This window comes from Gymnogyps californianus, chromosome 15 (assembly GCF_018139145.2).
Source record: "Gymnogyps californianus isolate 813 chromosome 15, ASM1813914v2, whole genome shotgun sequence".
NCBI lineage: Eukaryota > Metazoa > Chordata > Aves > Accipitriformes > Cathartidae > Gymnogyps > Gymnogyps californianus.
This window is the reverse complement of record NC_059485.1, coordinates 7,962,658-7,982,928: the sequence shown is the minus strand read 5'-3', so window position 1 is coordinate 7,982,928 and position 20,271 is coordinate 7,962,658.

Genomic DNA, 20,271 nt, shown 5'->3' with positions numbered 1-20,271 from the left:
TCCATAGTCTATTGTGCGTGTGTGATGTGTATCTGATTTGTATCAAAGGAATGTGTTGGTACCTGTAAATTCTGATAGTGTAAGGTCTAATCCTATTTTAAGGAACAAGTGGTAGTTCATGCACAGATGCTATGACATGCAAGCACAGGTTCTTTCAGTGCGCAGGAGAGTGTACATACACAGCTTTTCATGGTCAAAAGGGAATGCTAGCATTTGAAAGATGAGGTCTGTAAATCACATTTTTTATTGAACTCTTTTTCTATGTCCCACATATCCCTCAGGCCACTGGCTATGAATTATCCCACGCTGTTGGCCTATTCTTATCCCTGGGCTTTCCTCATCTTCACATTTGTATAATTACATGTGTTACCTAAATACACTGTATACCTCAGGAAGAATGTTTATTTTTTATTGTGACTGCTATTTCATTTCCTAGTATGCTTCTTGTTTCCTCAGGAGCCATAGAGTAACAGCTGGGGCACAATATGTACTTCCAACAGATTAGTAGGGGTATATGTGGCTTTAGTTCCTAAGAAAACAAACATTTTGTTTACTATTTCCAGGAGCAGCCTATTTTCCACTGAGAACAAATATAATATGTCAAACTAGGAATATTCCTCTCATGCCTAACTAAACAGAACAAATTAATGTATAGTATTTCTTGCTCTAAATACTTCTGGGAGGCATTTGGACAGTCATTCAGGAGAAGTATTCCCTGTTCTGCCACCTCATTCATAGGTGAAAAGAAAGAGAAAGAAAAAGAAAGAAAGGAAATGCTGTCAATTAAAGAAAAACTGTTGTGGCTGGAATGTGTGAGATCAATGAAGAATTTTAAAAATCCACCTTTACATTAGTTATTTGAGTTTTTCACTTTGCTTTGAGTTCCAGTCCCAGTTTTGAGTTCCAGGAAGATGTGTTGCCCCTCCCACACTGCTCCTGCTTTTTCAGCAACACAGTTGTTATAGAAAGGGAAAATTAGTTCAAAATTAGGATACAAATGCCAAACTTTCCCGTTTTGATGCAGTGATCTGTAGGGCAGACTCACAAGAACTTTTCCTACTGAACCCTGGATACGGGTGAGCTCTCTACTCTTCCTTCCCCAAGAATTTTGGTTGGTTTCTTGTGGAAGACAGATTGTGTGGTAAAAAGGAATGAGTGATATCCATGGAATGACGAAATCAGTAGATGGATGTGACTTGCCCATAGTCAATGAAGAGGTCTGTGGTAGAGCAGGGAATTGCTTTGGATCTTGTGAGCGCCAATATTTGGTGGCCTTTTCTGGAGATCTTGCTTTTTTTACTTTTTCTTTTTTTTCTTTTTCTTCTTCTCTTGTTATTCTTTCTTGGCCAATTTTCTTTGGTGGTTTGGCAGCATCCCACATGCATTCTGATAGACATCTGAGAAATGAATAAAAAAGAAATTAATACAATGGAAAAAGCAATCGACCGTTTCAGTGACAGTAAGAAAAGGTGTGGGGGGGGGAAAAAACCACCAAAAAACCTCAAGCCTCTCCTATAATAAAAACATCACTATTCATGAGCCATTACTGAACTTTTATTTCTAACATCTGATTTTTTTTTTTAATAGCTTCTTTGAGGAAGAAAGAAAATAGGATCAGAGCTGCAATGCAAAATGACAAGTGTTTAGTTTGTTATTGGTTCCAGCTAATAAATGTGAATATTGCTGTGAGCCTCTTTCAAACTGGTGGGCATAACAACTGAAATTCCATTCAGGCTAAATGAGGGAGCGGTTAAAAACAACTTTATTTAGTGAGGGCTGAAACAATAGAGGCTGCTGCCAAAAGCATAAAATGGTAAAGCACAGCAAAGAAGTTAGTCTGGTTGGATTGAGGCATTTCCTTGGATTAATAGAGCAAACTGAGAGATTGGGGTGCTGGAGATGAGGAGCATATTTTGAGAGAAGGAAGCAGGACCAGAGAAGCTGAGGAGATGGTCACAACAAGCGTTACCGCGATTGGGAATATGCCTTTGAGAAATGAGACGGGAGACATTCTTCTCACAAGAAAGTAGGGTGTTATTCCTTCCTTATTTAAAAGGGAAAAAAAAAAAAAAAGCAGGACTGCATGAAAAAAGGGTCTTGTCTCCAGCATCTGTTTCTCTTTTGGATGTGGATGACAGCTTAGGTTTGGCTCAATGCTCAGGTGAAAAGGGAGGTAACGAGGTATATCTTTTGGGCTGGATTCTCCGCTAATGTAAGTGAGCACAACTCTGTGCTCTTGACCCTTTGTAAGGACAAGATGTGCAGAAGCAAGTGGGAAAGGTGAACAAGTTCTCTTCTCCTTTGTTTAGAGCAAATTAGATGTCATTTGACACAGTATGGTTTTCAATTTTGACATATTTTACTGCCAAAAAATGATGTTAGGATGAAAATAGAACTGCTGGAAAGAACTAACATTCATCCCTCATCTGACCAAACTGCAGAAAACAGGATAATTATAGGTGTGTGGGGGATGAGGAACCTTCTGAACTTTGCCATTTTCCCTGTAAACAGTAAGCCCACTGAAACTCATCCAAACTCTGTCTGGAAGTAAACAGTGGGAGTCCATTGCTGTGGTGAGGTTAGGGGTGTAAAAGGTATTGCTCTGGCTTGTTTTCAACTTTTAGGTGAGGAGATAGTAACTTTGAACAGGGTGTATGGTCCCCAGCTCATGTCCATATACCATGGATGTGATGAGGCCCAGTGCTGTGGTTAGGATATTTAGTTTATCAGAAGGCAAGTACTATTAGGAATGAATACCCTGGTGTGTGCTTAGAAAGTTTTTTGTGGCTTTGAGTATATGTGCAAGGGAAATATTTTGAAATATTTCAGCTGAGTACATTCTCTAACCTTTGTTGGCACTGACTGGGAGGAAACCTTGCTGAATCCCTCAGCAGTGAGGGCTGGAAAAGCCTGGTTATTGAGCCTGAACTTCTTACCCTCTCAGCAGCAGGAGATGAGGCTGTGTGGGGGAAGTCTATTGTAAATAGTTCCCAGTGTTTTCCATTTATCACCTTCCCTCTAGGCTGCAGTCACTGTTTATTTAAAATATGTGCCAAATATGAAGGAAAACAGCTTTGTTTCAGGTGTGACATCATACCCTCAGTTTTGCACACTGCCTGGATATTTCCTTATATGCACCTGGCATCCACATGGGAGGGCTGATGAGGGACCTGAGCAACTCTTGAATTTATCCCCTTCCTGCCGTTAAAGGTTTGAAGAGACTATTGAAGTGATCACTTCATCACACTTAGATCAGTGAGATGGTCTTGTAGCATCTTATAAGGAGCATTTCTAGTGGGAGTGAACATAGGAGGAAGTATGGAGATACTGCTTTGAAAATTTAGGAAGTCAGCTCCTGCCAGTCTGCCCTGCAATTCTGACAGAAGTAGCAGGCAAGCAAGGTCTCATCCTGTTGTTTGACATACTTATGGGTATTTGGTGGCCAAACTCCATTGTCTGCTTGCTGTAAGGCACTCCTATTCGCATGCTACTGAAAGCACAGATGTTACAGACACTCTTATATCCACTCACAAGAAAAGGTACTGCAAATACGTTGCTATCTCCAGGTTTGGTCTTCCCGGCACAAATCTATTTCTGCAATAGAAATGACTTGGCTTTGCAAATGAGCTGTTTACAATTGACTACATGAGAGCTGATTTGGTCCTTGCTTCCTTTCCTTAAACAGTATTCTGCTCTATCGTAAGCCTTCACAGCAAATGAAGTTTTCTTATGGTGACATGTTCATGAATTTTTCTTATTGTGACATGTTCTTGTCTATTTGAGGAAGCCATGTTCTCTCCTTTTGTGATTGAATAATACTAGCTGCAGAATTTGTTCATCTACTGACTTTTTTAGTTACACCCGTGTCAGCAGAGAAAGCTGTAAGAGAGCACTTGAAGGGACCAGACACTGTGGGAGGACAGAGTCACTGATCTGTAGGGAAGTACAGTTGTGGTTAGAATAACAGAAGGTGTGTGATAGCCTCCATCTTTTAAAGCTTTCTTTGACTACAGTTAAAATCTTGTAAGGTCTCTCATTATGATAAGGCACAGAAAGACTCTATCACTGGCTCATCTGTACTGTCTTGGCTTCTTTGCTATAAGAGAAATTGATTTATAGCCCTTTTAGCTGTCTCAGTCTCCTCATGTGTCTAGGACTGCTGAATGTACGTTGGAGCATGAGCCCAGGAGGAGGACAAACAGCACTGAAGAGTAGGGAGAAACTGGAAGGAGCAGAAGTCTTTGGAAAGGTGACATCAAAGAGGTCTAGGAATGTGGCTTGTCAAGAGTTATTCTAGCACCCTGCAAGTGTACTTGGCACCTTGTGCTATGTTTACAGCCTAATCAGAGAATGGTATTCATGTTTTTGGGTTGGGTTTTTTTTGAGGCTCAGAGTTCTGTTTGAACTGAAACTCTCTCTCCTTCTGGATTCTGTGTCTACGTGTATTAAAATAAGTGTATTAAAAAAAACCCCCATGTATAAAAAATATACATTCTGTAATGTCAGGCCTGCAGCTAACCACATCTCACCTCTAGGAAGAAGATGGTTTTCCTCATCTTTTCTTTTTTAGCCTCAGAAGAGCAACTGTTCTGCTTTTGCAAGGCAGAATGTTTGGCAAGGCTTTATGTATAATAAATATGGCATGCTGGTTATAAATGAATAGTGCCACCACAGTAAATTCCACTCAGACATGGTAAATAAAACAATGGGAAGTTACCTAGTCCGTGATTTGCTGACAGATTTTAGTTAGTCAGTTGCTATTTCACTCTGTTTTAGTGACTATAAATTCCAGACCCACAGAAACTGCTTTCTACCATTATCATCCCACATTCTGTAGTTATTTTGCACTTTTTATGGTGTCAACGTTATTTCCTATTCAACTGCATAACAGCTAATTTAACTTAGAAAAATTAGCTGAAATGAAAACATAGTGTGACTGCGGCCCTAATTGCTTTCTTTTTCTTAAAAAAAGGCAAAAAAAAAAAAAGTTCTAAAACCATGAAGCGTATCTGCAGGATATGCAATTAGCTCCAGACTGCAGAGAGACCCTTGAAGAAAGTGCTGTGCAAGTTACCCATCGCTTTTGTCACTTCTCACTCAGTATGTACCATATGGGAACATTCAGCAGAGATTTGTGTAGAGGTAAACATCATCTTTTTGCAACAGCTCACCCATGGAGCAAGGTTTGACAGGCAGCAATGCTTAGATTTGCCTGCAGAGTTGTACTTCAATCTGAAAACCTTCCTATCTATTTAGCCTTCTACCCATCTTGATTTACTTTGCTGAATATTTGAGTTTTGTGGAATGGGGAGATAGTGAGCTCCACACTTTACCCGTTGGAGTCTGTTATAATGCAGCTACTATGTCAGCAGACCTACCTGGTGAACTTTTGTTAACTTTCAGTCCACTTACAGCATGATTTGTGGTATAACTGAAACACAGCCATGTTGCCAGTTCTCACAAACATCCTAGATTTCGTGAAAGCTTTGGCACCCCTCAGAGGAATAATAAATTCTGGAAGATAGGTGTATTTGGTGAATAATTGTTCTGTGTTTGAAGGTTTATCTTTAATAGTAAAATGCATCTTATTGTAAGGGAATGCACAGTCACAAGTGATTGCCTTGCCTTACCTTAACAAGTTACTGCTTGCGAGCTGACATGACTTGTGTCTGAACTCCTTGCTGGTTGAAACTGAGAAGTAAGATGCTGACATCAACAGGGTACCAGTTTGGGGTAGGTGAGATAGTAGGAGTGACCACCTGTTCTGGAATCTAATTTGGTTTACCTAACCCAGAGACTTGGTGATTTTTATTTACTTTTTTAAAGGTAGCATGGGTATAATAGAGGTATGACTAAAGTTTTCCTGGAGAATAAAGATATAAGTATCCTTTCACTGAGATGAGAAACATATTTTCCAGACCATGAGATGTTAACTGCTGTTTGCTATTTAGATATCTGTATTTATTTATACCTACTTCTTCCTACTGCAGGTACAGTTTGAAAGATGCTAATCTACTCTTCAGCTGCAAATTCTGTTGTTGTATTTCTTTAATAACTAACCTAATTGGAGTGTGCGTTATTCCACTGGTCATAAGGCATGAAGGATGGTGCTAAAGGATTACAGGGAGGCCCTCCTGATATTAATGTCTGTAAACCTCAGGCAGTAGCTTCTACCCCACATGGGAAGAAATTGCTTGCATAGCATATGACTGATGTAGGGATGACAAAGAACTGCTGGGGCAGATACGGTAGTAAAAGTTTGTTAAACCAGCATTTCTGCCAAAGAAATTACATAAAATATTTTACCCTGATTTATGATAAGGTAGCAAACATTCAGGGCATTCATAAGTTAGAAAAACACCCTGATTTAGCTTCCTCTGCTTTTTGACCAGTTCTTAGATAGTCCTGATGAGTCTATAGTGCACACACTCTTCTAAGAAATGCTCAACTCCTTTTTCATGTGTTATCCACACTTTATATCTGAAGTGTTCTCCTCAAATCCCATTAAATCACCTCCTGTGTGCCGACATTCTTCTCCATCTTCTGACCTTTTCAAGCAAATTAAAAAGACACTTGTATACATCTCTTTAGCCACATTTTTCTGTTGATAAGAATTTTGAGTGCTCATCTAACACTTTTCAACTTCAAAGCTCTTCCGAAGCGAGGGGCCTGATCCAAAGTCCATTGAAATAGATGAATAGTCTGTTAGCTTCACATGAACTTAAACTCCAAATTGTGCTCCTATTCCTGTCATGTTCCCCCCATCTGTTCTCTGAAGACCTGCTGTCTTTTGCACCTACTCAAGTTTTAGACTCCGGGTAGTAACTCTCTTATTGTGCTTCTGTTTGGCAGTGGCATAATGAGACCATTTCTGACAGTAGCTTTCTGAGGGATGCTCAAAATTGGGGAATAAATAAAGTCTCATAAGCCCGTTGTAACTACAAGATGTCTTTATATGTGAGCCTCCAGCCTGTCATTCACAGTAATTTCTTCAGATGATATGGCAATGAGGTCTCTCTTTTGGTAACAAAACAAGCCCTCCTTTGAGTTTCCAGGTGGTTCCATGATTCTTCCCCTAAGCCCCTCTCCTGTTAGAGAACCCCTCCTTTTCTCCTGTCAACAAACTGAATGGGTAATTCCACTTCTTTAAGGACTGTAGGAAGCTTTGTCCTTGTAAAACTATTTCAAGGGTGCTGAAACCCTTTGCTGCTCACAGCTTGGTCGGCGGCTATCTCTGTGCAAGGATGTAGGTGGAGACTGTTCATTCAGCAGCTCCACTTTGGCTTTAACAGTGCCTCTACTTTGGCATCCTTTGTAACTCCTGGTTTTCCTGCTTTTGCAACATTGCTTCTTTCTTTCTGGCAGATTTTGCTTTCTCTGTGCTGGCAAAATGTTTCTGCATTGGTTCTTTCCCCTGTTCATGTTTTCTCTTCCTTGTCTGTTGCATGCATTTTGTTTCTGTGTTTTGTCAGCTTTCCTATCTGTTTGTTTGTTTGTTTGTTTATTTTTTTTATTCATTCCCAGTATTTGTTTTTCTCTTCTCCCTACGGGATACTCTGCTTCTGTGGAGGTGATGCAGCATTGTCAGCTGACAATGTGTAGGCAGGTGGTCAGTAGCGATTACTGATACCAAAAATAGTCCTCCTTCAGTCTGTTAACAATGTGCCATTGCTGTTTTCATTGTTGCTTTTTCTGCAAGTCAGCTGGAGCCATTGAAGATCTCTGTGTGACAGTCAGTGTGTGTGACTTACCGGTCTGAGAGCTCCTTGGGCATCAGGGTTGTGATTTACCTTGTTGCTGCTGGTGTTTTTGAGCACCGTGGAACCCACATTCAACAAAGTACACAAGCAGTGCTTTTACGTGCCTGTGTAACCTTCTGTTCCTACCACTGGTAGGCTCTTCATTACCTCCAATTATAGGTCTTTTCATTAGGTTGGAGCTTGCATTAAATTAGCTCTCAGTTCTACTTATTCCTGCACTTGACTTCCTGGACCCTACTCAATTCACATTTTCAATTCTCCTTGAACAGCACGACCACTTAGATCTGGTACAATGGATGTTCGTAAACCATCCTCGTCTTGCCATTGCAATTAGATAATGCTGCGGCTGAATTACCTCTAATTCTCTCTTTTTAATACAAGAAAAATAGATTCTGCCAAGGCAGCCAGATTGCCTCTTGCTTGTTTGCTTTCCTCACAAGTATCTTGGCACTGTCTCCCATGTCCCTTTCTTGGAATTGATGTTAAGTCCAGGTTTATTAAAAACAAGATGCAGGTTTTATTTAACAGCCAAAGTGATTAACCGTTAGAGGACACTGCTGTAGAAGGTGGTGGGAATCCTCCTCCTAGAAAGTAGACATGAATCAGGGGGTTTAACAGTGGCTTCTCTGGGTGAAATCCAGTGTTGTTTGTTTTACGAAATGTCAGTCTAAGTGGTGTGATTGTCCCTCCTGAATCACTGGTATGCTAGATGCACTGTGAGACATGCTCTTGTTATTCAGTGTCCAGTGGAACTGCTGATGTGAGATCAGGGCTCCTAACCCTTTCAGAGACATGTATTGATGGGATTTATGAGCTGTGTGAGTTTCCTTAACACACAGTTTAATGATCACCATCTTCCACATGGTATGTAACAAAATGTTTTAGGAAAAAAATACCTCAAGGAAGTTATAAAGCTGTGAAAATCATGTTTGAATGCAGCATTATAGACTTCTGTGCTTTTCTTCAAATGTCATCTCAAATCCTTTCCCAAAGTGCTAGCACTAGAATTATTTATATGTGCTGTGTATACTCAGCTTCTATTTAAGCAGACACAACACTGTGTTCCAAATCTGCATTTCATGACTGAAACCAGCACCACTCCGTAAAGACGTGATAACACATCAAAAGAAGTAATGAGATACCGTGACACATGAGTGCATTTTTCTAAGGCTGTATCAAATGCTGACTCTAAGGTTAAAAAAGATGAGCATTTCACTTCAAAAATTTGATTTCAACAGTTCTTACTTATTTGTTAAACAGCGAATATTCTATGGGTGGGTAAGGTGTTTGGAAATAGTTTAATATGGTATTTCGGTTGTAATTCATGTTTCCTGCAGCTGCCAGCAGTTTAAGACTTGTGAGCAGAGAGCTGGATATTATACATCAGTTCTATGGGGGCCAAGGTTGGCAGGGAGAGAATCTACATAGAAACAGTGAAGATGGCAGCTACTGGTGTAATTATTGGATAATAAGTGGTGATAGAGTATGGAGATCTTTTATAGCCTTCAGCTTTTCTCTCATTCATCATAATGATTAATCTCAAAAGCTATACATCTCTTTCTTCAACCACATCTCTCCTTGATACCCTAGCAAAGAAACAGGATTTTTCTAAAGGCAATTTTCTTCCAAGAAACAACACAGACCATTTCCTTTTGGACTTCATTGCTGGCAGAAAATTTTCACCCTGGTAATCTCTACAGCAAATTGAAGAATTTATAACAGAAAAATGAAAGCAATTAGTTTTCTGATTAAATTCACCTTGGCATTGAGGAGCAGGTAAGTATTTTCAGTTTCCATGTGCATTCAGATGAAACAGACCTGGTAGAACAATTGAAAAGGCATTAGTATAGAAAGTAATAAGAAGATAATTGGCTCTTCTGTGTTTTTAATAACTGTCTTGGGTTACTGTCTCCTTTGGGGAAACAAACACATCTGTCCAATACATATGTCATTGTAATCACAGGGCTCTGTGTGCCCTGTGACTTTAGTCAATAGGACTAGAGTGAATACTGTGCGTTAGATCATACCTTGAGTAAGAGGACACCGTGTCACCTGCACCTGGAGCGGTAGCTCCTTGTGCTCTAAGATACCCCTTTTACTAGCAATTATTGGCTCTCCTTTCTCTCCAGGAGAAAGAGCAGGATGATGAATGTCCTGTCACAGCCCCAAATGTGAATGTGCCCCTTCATGTCTAGTGAAAGGATATATATAATCCAGGGTCTGCCTTTCCCCTGCCCCTGTCAACCTCTCCTCCTTGGCTGCTGACCCGTGGAAAGGATGTGAAGGAGGAATTTCAGGCTCTTGGCTCCTGTGCAGGTCTATTATCCATGTTAATAATCTAGTCTTAAAATGTGGTACCTTAAAGATGGGAAACTGTAAGAAGTTCTAAATGGTTTGACGCTGTGACAGAGGTAATTGCTGGTAAGATGATGCTTCATCTTGGCAACATCATCATGTTGGAGTGAATGATGACAGAGTATATCGCAATGACTGAGTGAGGAGCACTTATTTAAACTTCAGCCCTTGTTCCTTCAGTGTTTTATTAGGTTGAATTTGCTTTTCTCAGATGTTAGATTTATACTTGCATACCCTGGTATGAAAACACAGTTTTGTCCAACTAAAAGAGTTTGTTGTTTCCACTTGCGGGGAGATAATTAGCTGTTGGTTCACAGAACTAGAAGAGGATATTGCCCTTGTGTACTGAAATGGAGAGAGATGCTAATTTTTAGAATAACAATTAATTTAATTTGCATGGCTTTGGTAGTTAAAACAGCCCAGGTGTTTGTTGTTAGGTCATAGCCCGAAGAAAAGGCCACCATTTCTTGTTCAGTGTTTTAAATTTAAGGATTTTGTATGCCTCTAAACTTTACTGACTTGGTCTGAAATGCATGATGCTCTAGTCTTGAAGGGCATGATGCTCTAGGGCCTAAAAGGGAATGAAAGTTGGACGGAGGTCTGAATCACTGAAGAGGGCTTGTGTCCTGAAACTTGCATGTTCTTTACAAACTATATTTGTCTAATGAAAATGGACCAACTTCCTACAAACTTTGCCCTATTCCTATTGCAGAGTTTTTCTTTGGTGTAAAGGGTATAACCATAGGCTGTTCTAGATCTACAACTACCATCTACAATGGTTTAGTAACATTTAGACAAAATTTTCTTTGGTTTGAACTTGTTTCCACTCCAAATCAACTGAGGAAAAAGGACAGGTATTTTCTGTTTTGATGACTTTTCTGATTACTCCTGTTATTTTGTATCATTTTTTACCATTTATCAACCTGGTGGCATGCTTGACTGAGAAATGACAAAGGTATCTCATCCTGTCACATATTTCTTACTTTGTTGAAGATGGCCCTTCACTTTAATCCTGGCTTTACCTGGAGCATACTGCTTCCTGAGAAATGGTCTTATCCATCATTTGACATGTGATTTCGTAGGGTCATATGTGAAACAACCCCATAAAATGCATCATCTGACCTGTTTTGATGTGATGTGACATAAGTCATAAAAATTGCTACTCTTTTGCTGCTGGTACAGTCATTTTAAGGGCACTTTACTTGCATTACCCATGAAGCTGCAGTTTAGCCTGTTTGCTGACAATACACATGACTTTTGGGATTTTAAGCATATCTCTAGTTTCCACTCTACTTTATGAAATCTGAAGGATTCTTAGGGATATATTTGCAGTATGATTTCTAAGGATTTGTTGCGCACCTATTTCTGTCAAGGGAAATTATGTTGTTGTCAGCACATTCATCTCATGAAAGATGAGCCAGTATTCACTAGTCAATGTTGTATGTTGAAGTTTGATTTCAAACTCCTTAAAAATCATAAGGCAGATAAGCAAAAGGGGGGGGAAAAAAACCCCCAAACCCTCACCACTTCTTTTTCAAAATGAATTCTACTTATACAGTTTTAAAAACTCTTTTTGCATTGGGCACTCAGAACAATGTTTAACAAAGCTTTGTAAGGAGAAAAGAGCAAAACATACCAAGATATCTGCTTACACTCTAAGCTTTCCAATGCAAATTAATAACCCCCAAACACTCTCATTTATAAGACACTGATCCATGTTGAACAGGTTTACAATAGCAATAGCAGTTTCTGACCTAATGGAGAATTATTGAAATGCCCACTTAGTTGGCATCACTTATTCTATAAGACATCCTGTTCTTCCACAACTTAAATTAAAAATTACGTGAGGCGGGGACTCACACTGGTGCTTTTGCAGTGCCTAAAATAATAGGATCCTGACCTGTGACCTCTTACGTGAGACTGCAATAAAGATAAAAAATAATGTACTTAACAGGAAAATATGAAGAAATACTCATTGCAAGCACTTCGCCTTCATGTTACAAGCAATATCCACCTTTAAGGCATTACAGCTGTATAAATATATTTGGTACAATGATGTGCAAGTGTATATCAAGTAATTTCACTACTGTCTTTGAATAGTTCAAACCATACGTAACTAAGTTTCACCAAAATTTAGGCACAAACTCATCCATCAGCTCAGGGTCCTTTGAAAATGTGTCCAAGTGTTTTCAAATACGTTTGGGCTTTCAACCAGTCTCGGCTGAGTTATGACTTAGTAGCAAAACTGCAAACACAGATAAGCTTTGGGGAGACTGGTTTCACTGTGAACGTTTTATTCAAGCCTGAAATCTGATGAGATGAAGCTTAGTAGGGAGGGGTTTTTTCTTTCTAAAGCTTCTGATGAAAGTTATTTACTTGATCTCTTCGCAAAATCCCCAGATGAAAGTTATTTACTTGATCTTTTCACAAAATCCCCATAGGTTCTACACTGTAATGTTCCTTCATTATTGCTCATCTCTCACCTGTAACACAACCACAGAGGCTGCAGATTGCCTGGAGACTCCTGGAGTCAGGAATGATGCCTCAGGCATTGTTACATGTCTTGTGTGTTAAAGTCAGATGGTGGAGGGGAAAAACAAAAAAGAAAAGCAAGTGTAGTGTTCTCTGTGGGCAGCAATTTTTGCAAGGTACTTCAGGGGAATTTGGAAGTGAGAAAGAAGCCTGTGTCTTTATGTTTTAGCAGTTTAATTATGTCTGCGTTAATAAAGAATTTGAAGGGGACTAGGAGTGATTATTACAGTTTAAGGATCTACTCATGGATTGTAGTGCAGTGCAATGGATGGCTGTAAAACCTGGCCAGAGAATTTCAAGTACAGATCAGAAACTGGTCCCTGGAGCAAGGTTGTTTTGTCTTGCTTGGGACCTGGGGCAGCAGTCAGGTAAGCGCCATAAGCAGGGGCTCTGGATTGTGCGGCGGGTGTGCATGTGTGGAGAGGATATCTCTACTTCAACAGCACTATTTTGACAGATGCTGCAATGTGTATATTCAAAAATGTGCTTTTCACAAATGTCATTCTTCTAAGCAGTGAACTCTGTGCAGCTAGGATTTATTCTGGTTTCATCTCCATTTCTGTAGCCAGTCAGGTGCTAGGTACTCAGTATCCCATAACTCAGATACCTGTTTCCCTCAATCTATACAGGCAACTGCTGGAAAAGATGAAACCCTTTTTCCTTTTAATTACAAAACTGTACAATGCTGCTTCTTGTTCTGTAGTGCATTGCTGGGTACATTCCTTTTAATAATGACTTCTGTATCAGAAATAGCATACGTATCACATAACGGGATGCTTCTTTTGAACTTGGCTTTGACTGAATAGCAGTGTCTTACAAATTCCAGATATTCACGTTGAATTTTGTATCAGAAGTGACCCTAGGCAATAGTCTTTGAAATACCCCTGCTTTGAAATTTATCCTAATGTAGCCTCCTTTTGAGGTCAGTCCATCCCTCTTTAGCTTTCTTGATATCAAGAAGGTGAACAAAGGTGCTGTATGCAGTGAATGAATAGAGATTTAATGAACAGGAGAAAAGCAGATGACAATTATTATACTGTGAGCTGTTTTTGAACAAAGTCCTTGGAAATCATATGCAAATAAAGGAACTATTTTATTGAATGGACTTCTTTGTGTCAGCTGCAAAAGTGGACAAAACCGATGTTTGTGTCTTCAAGAGGAAATTCTTTGAGACAGTGATCCTGTTCCTAGGGGAAGATACAGTAATCCTAGGTAGTAGCCTGGGAGGTCAAAATATTTTGCAATATGAAAATCAGTAGGGCTTTATTGGTGTAAACGCTATTTTACAATAAACTTTCTAGCCTTAGCAACTGATTGTTATGGTGCTCTCAAGTTGTGCTCTGTAATTGTCTCCATTAATACTTTGATCTTTGGCTGTGTACATGAAAAGCATTTTAAATGACCACCAACCGAAAGTGTTATTGAGCAAAACAACCTTTTATATTTTATATCCTTGCCCATGTAGTAGCATTTTGTTTCATTTTATGTAAATTTCCTAGCAGATTTTTTTTTTTTACTAGAGAAGCCATATGAAAATAACCATAGTTTGTACTTGATAAATTATTAATCTGGCAGCAGTTGCTTGCTAAACCATTTTCTCTCATACTAAAAGTGCTGTTCTGCAGTATAGTGGAGAGTTGTTTCGAGCTTTTGTTTAGAGACAAAGAAGTTCATACCAAATTCAAAGTTAATGCATGTAACAATACCTATCTGATATCAATTTAAGTGCCACCTCTACCGACTGACTCATTTCTATTTACCTTTTTTTGGAGGCTGTTGAAATTAGAGGGGAACATACCATGATTTCTGCATCCTTGGTTTCTGTCTGTGATCTTTGACTCTTCAAGCCTTACTGAAGAGTTTATACTTCTCACAGTTAGCTGCTGGGAACAGCAGCTACAATGAATGACTGACATTCATTTGTCTTTGGAAGATTTAATGGAAGACCTTTATTTTAAAGTGGGTTTTGGAGACCTCTGAAGCTGTAAAGCAAAAGCCAACCCAACTGTTAATACCACTGGACTGAAGTTAGCCCTACAGATAACCAGTAGGACTTCAGTACGAAGCTATAGTCATGTGTTTTGCGTAAGGTCACTTTAATTACTTCAGCAACATTAATCCTAAATTAACAAGGCTTATGTATGGCAAATGACTTATCTGTATTATAGAGGGCATACATTTTCACCCAGCAAAATTAGAATGTTTGAAAGTGATATGCTGTCAATAGAAAGGATAGAGAAAGAAAAGATCTTATTATACATTTCCTTCCAATGGGCATTTGAAAGTCATCCTTCCTACTACAAATATACAACGTGTTACAGTATTTTCTTCTAAGCTGAAGTTTCTTTCTTGGTTCTTTGTGCTTTTTTTGTGCCATTAGTCCCAACAACTTCTGTACCCTAGAGCCAGTTAAACATAGTTATGCAGATATATGCAGACAATGCCAAGCTGGAAGGAAGAGAGCATATCCTGAAAGGGGAGCTTGTTCTCTCTGCTCCTTTCCTGGGATGGGAGCTGAGTGCTGGCAGGTAAGGACAACACTGAGCAATGGATTTCAGGAGCAAGGACACAGTTCCCTTTCTTCTATTTTGGGGAGAAGCGTATGGAGACCCAACGTTGGTCACCCTGCCAGTCTGGCCATAGAGAACTGAAAGGTTTTTGACCTATTTTAATAGGAACTTAAGTCCAGAATTTAGGTTATAATGATTGCATGAGCGATGGATTAGAGCTCAAAGCAGAGGTTCTAATGGAGGCTTAACATGTAACTCAGAGGAGAGTTTGGCTTCTTTCACCTAGTAAAACATAGGCCTGGAAGAGTTGTGATTTGTCTCTAAATACAGCACAGGCATGAACACTAGAGGAGAAGACCTTGCTGGTGTAAGAGCAAAGGGTGAGAGTTGTCCAAGAGTACATTTGGGTTTGTAATTAGAAGAGTTTTTCTCAGACCAGTGGAGCAGTAGACTTCTGCAACAGCCTTCTAGGAGAAATCATCAGGGTGAAAATCTAAGCTTTTAAGTTCTATTAAAGCTGACAAGAGTTAAGAGCAGCTTCCCATTGTAAAGGATAACTTACACATGTGCTTTAATAAGTTATTGAAACACTTCTTAGCCAGAGTATTAGAAATGCAGCGCATCACTTGTAAATTGTTGTCATGGTTATTACTTATTACTGTTGTATCCAAGTGAGGTCAGCACCTTATTGGCTAGATATGCTGACAATGCAAAGAGCACTCCTGCTTCAGATTTCTTTAATTGGACAAGACAGACCAAAGATAGCAAGGAAAACAGCAGCAAAGAGAAACAAAGTGACTTGCCCAAGGTCACCCGGCATTTCTCATTTCTGTTTCTGTCTCCCAGTGCACACATTTTCTCTTCCGGGAATAAAATGGGTGAATTCTGCAAGGCATGTCTCATTCGTTATGAGTAGTCAGGTGAGAATTCTTATCTTGCAGTTTCAGGAGCTGCTGGTATGCTGCTACTTCAGTGAAAGGAACATTTTCCTTAACACATAACAGAAGCTATAAAATAAAAGGTGAAGTGAAAAATGGTTAAGATACTGTAACTTACACAATTAAAATCCGGCACTGAACAACAATAGGAAGCAGAGAATTTGCTGAACAATGGGGAACTTCGCCTCTTGTTGTTGTGCGTTTGAACTTGCATGCAAAAATGAAGTTTGTCCTATATGCCAAATAATTAACACAGACCATAAAAGTAAAGAAAAGAATAGTTAAGGTAATGTCTCTAATTTTAGCTGAGAAAAACCACAGCATACCTTGTCTATGCTCCACCATAAAGAAATTGGCTCCTTTTTTCTCTTGTTCCCATTGTTAGCGTCCTAAACTGACAAGGTATCCTCTTTCTTTGCATCTCTGGACCCTCCCACACATGAAAAGAACCCTATAGTCTTTCAAAAATCTTACTTTTAAGTAGCTGTAATGATATAAAGCCTCCTAATATACAGTTTTGCTCAAAATAGCACCTAAATACAGTCTGAACTCACAGATCTTGAATACTTAGGTATCAAGATACTTAATTTTTGTTTCTCTGATGTAAATGCAAAAAAAGGACATGACTTGAGTATGGAGGAGTAATGTGGACTCCATTGCCAACATTACATGTAAAGCACAATTCAGTGGAAGAATAAAAATAGCGCTTGATTTTTCTTGTAAAGAAAGATTCCTGTTTATTTCTTCTAAGTCAATGAATGTTTTGTTCAGATACCACCGTCATCATAGCTTTTATTTTTTGATTTTTTATTTTTTTTATGATAGTTGCTCCACCTGGAGCATTTCATAAACAGAGCAGTAGAAATAATGCATCGTGTTCTCTGAGATGTGAAGAGGACTCTTCATCTTTAAAAGACACATTCTCTGTCCTATTTTAATTACTTTCACCCTTCTGGTCTAGAGATACTTCCCACATAGGTCAGGAAAACTTCATGACCTCTTTTCCAGTGCTTGGAGCAGCTGCACCTCCTCACAACCTGTTTTACACTCCTTTTAACAGTTTTTGAAATTAATTTTGCTTGTAAAACCTTTTGACAAGCTTTGAATCAAGAAGCAGCAGGAGTATGCAAGGACATGAACTGATAAAATTCAGTTTATTACAGGGTCGACAGGGATGCAGCTTTGAACAATCATGGCTAAAAGAACGAGCCTCTCTTGCTTTAAGAGAACAACCCTTCCAAGTTTTGAAGGGGTGGGTTCATTTCTTCTGCAGCTCTGATGTCAGGGGACAACACTCAATGTGGACTGACTGTGGCTTGGGAGGCCGCTGGGATGCGTCCAAATGTAGTGGTTTACCACTGAGAAAGTGTTCTACTTCCTGGTCATTCAACTTTCCAGTTTCTCACTGTGACATAAATTGTTGGAGCTTAACTCTGGATTTCTCCATGTTGCCATAGGTGGTTTTTTTGTTGGAAAGATTGCTGATAACTCTTGAAGTAGGCCAGTTTGAATTACAGGTTTGGTCTAGTAACTTTCTCATTAATCTCTCTTAGAAGAGTAATTAACTTAATGATTTGCAGTGATTTATTGGTGAAATTCTGCTAAAAAAGTGATCTATACAAGGTTCTGTGAGCTGCAAGGTGAGATGAGTAGCATGTTGTACTATATGCTGAAAGGATGATCTCAGCTGTTTCTTCTGTAAGGTGGGAAAAACAAAGCCAATTTACTCTGTTTATGTACTTTTAATCATAATTCACTAGTGTATGTGGTGTTATCTTCTAACAAACAACTTAGAAAAAAGTAAACTATTCAAGAAGGACCAAATGCATTCTCTAGATGGGAAATTCTTTATACGTTGAGCAAGGGGAGGAGAAGAATCTTTTTCAAGGTTTATTCCCCTACATGAAGAATTTCTGCCTGAGTTGCTGAAATGAAAAGTAGCACCTGCTGGATACTACAGATGTTCAAAATATCTTTGGGTAGTTTTCTGTGCCCACAAACATTGTTCTCTTCTGTGAAGGTGCCATATCCTTGAGCTCTGCCAACCTCCTGAGCTTGCCCAGGGTAAAATTAAATGTCAGTGTTACTTTCCCAAATAATGTTACAGCAAATGATCTTCCATTTTGTGTTCAGTGTCAATTTGTGTTACTAGGGACAGTAAATGGGGCAGATAGAATGATAAAACTTGACAGGATTTCCTGATTGTCAGTTCTGGTTTCATGATATCTGAGTTTCCTTCCCTTTGCTGTACAAGGGATGAAATTATCATGAGTGCTGACATATCATCATTGGACACCTCACTGAGTTGAACAGGGCAGTTTGTTTCTGAGTGATATTCCAGATGTGTTCTTGACACCTCTGAATTGTTACGCTCTGCTTCTGTTTCTGATCATTGGAATTCCAAAAGATAGAAATTTACTTTTTTTTTTTTTTTAATAATAAAAAAATAAACTCTGGAGAGCTAGGAGACTAGCTAAAAGAATTAGGCAATTGGACTTGCTCATTTTAATACTAAAGACAAACTTTGTAGAATGGAGGTCAGATAGTTCCATCTGTCCCCATGTAAAGGGATCATATTGTTTTATACATCTAGGCTCCTCTCATGCCCTCTTAGTTTGGTTTTCAGTTCAGAAGTGATTTGAAAATCAGGACTCTGATGTGGAACCTAACGAAATCAAACGCTTCACATTTGGCAATGGGTATTTCAAGAATTCCTTGACTTGGATAATGCTTTAATGTAAGCCACTCTTTTTGTTGGCTTGATACTTACTGTGATGTGTGTAAGAGTTAACCAGCGAATAGAGAAAAGTACCTGACTTTCTCCTTTTATTGCATCATAAGCATTTGCTCCAGGTTTCACTTGGAGGGAAAAGTAATGCATGTGAGCCAAACAGTGGTTAATTTTTTTGGTAGCTGTGAGTTTGGAGAGTGCTGTGATCCCTTGGTCTTTCCTTGCTGTTACATTGGGCCTTAAACTAGAAAACCTATGAGCAAAGCCCCGCTAAATTAAAAAAGAGACTGTTCTTTTCTGAAAAAGCCACTGTGTGCCTGGCTAAAGTTAACTGTTATGTCTGTGTAGGGGATAGCCTCTCAACAATCTGCTTATTGTGCACAAGTTCCTCTTGATTTAACAAGAAGAATCAATTAGAAAGGCAGCCAGAAGTATCACCGTGTGTCATATTAATTTAAACACTGTTTTCTGCAGTTGAAAACTTTACATTCATCAGTAACTTGTTAGATTTATCCCCCTCCCCCCATCCTCCCAGTCTCTGATGCACAAAATTATTGAACTTAATTGGGTTTCTCTGGACACTACTCATTTCTCAAAATGTATTGCAATTGTACAGTGCCCATAGCTCATTTTCTTTTTGTTTCCTGGTGATTAAAACTTAAGACACTGAAAAATGTTATGTGTGTTTTCCTTTTCATCACTAATCCTTTTCTGTCCCCTACATTCAAGATACATTCTGTAGTCATGAATCATGAAAGTAGCAAAATTCACAGGCAGACTTAATTTATAGCTAAGTATAGGAAAACCAGAATGCAGGTCAGAAATCTTGAAACATTTTTAATGAGATATTTTGGTTTTGTTTCAGAGTATGTTTTTCTTAACAGTGAAACCATTCCTGTATGTCTTATCTCAAATTGAAGTAAAAATTAGGTTACTACAGAAAATCGTAGAAGCTAGAGAATGGAACCGACCTGTGGGTATAGCCACACTGCGTTGTGTAGTGATATCCCAGTGAGCGACTGTCTCTGCCTGCTGTGATATTAGAGGTCTCCGTGTGGTTTACCCTGATGAAGGGAGACCTGAGTGGGACATTTTGCCTAGTTCAGGGTACAGAGAGGATTTTTTTTTTTTTAAAAAGTGTCAGTTAGCCTCCATGTATCATGACTAGTCACACAGACTTATTCTAAAATGTGTTTGGGTACCTACACGGGACTGAGAAGAGACTAGGTAAATTCATGAAAGAAAGCATATCCCTCGAGGGCTCCTAAGCCTAGAGATCCTGCTGCTGAGCTGCTGCTTTTTCAAGGCTGGGCAGTATTCCATGGAAACACCATCACATGCTTAGCCTGTTTTTATCCTCTTTCTAAGCTGCCAGCTATTAGTGACTTTTTTAAAAATTGTAGTTATTTAACAAAAATATTGTGTGAGCAACACTGAGTGATACG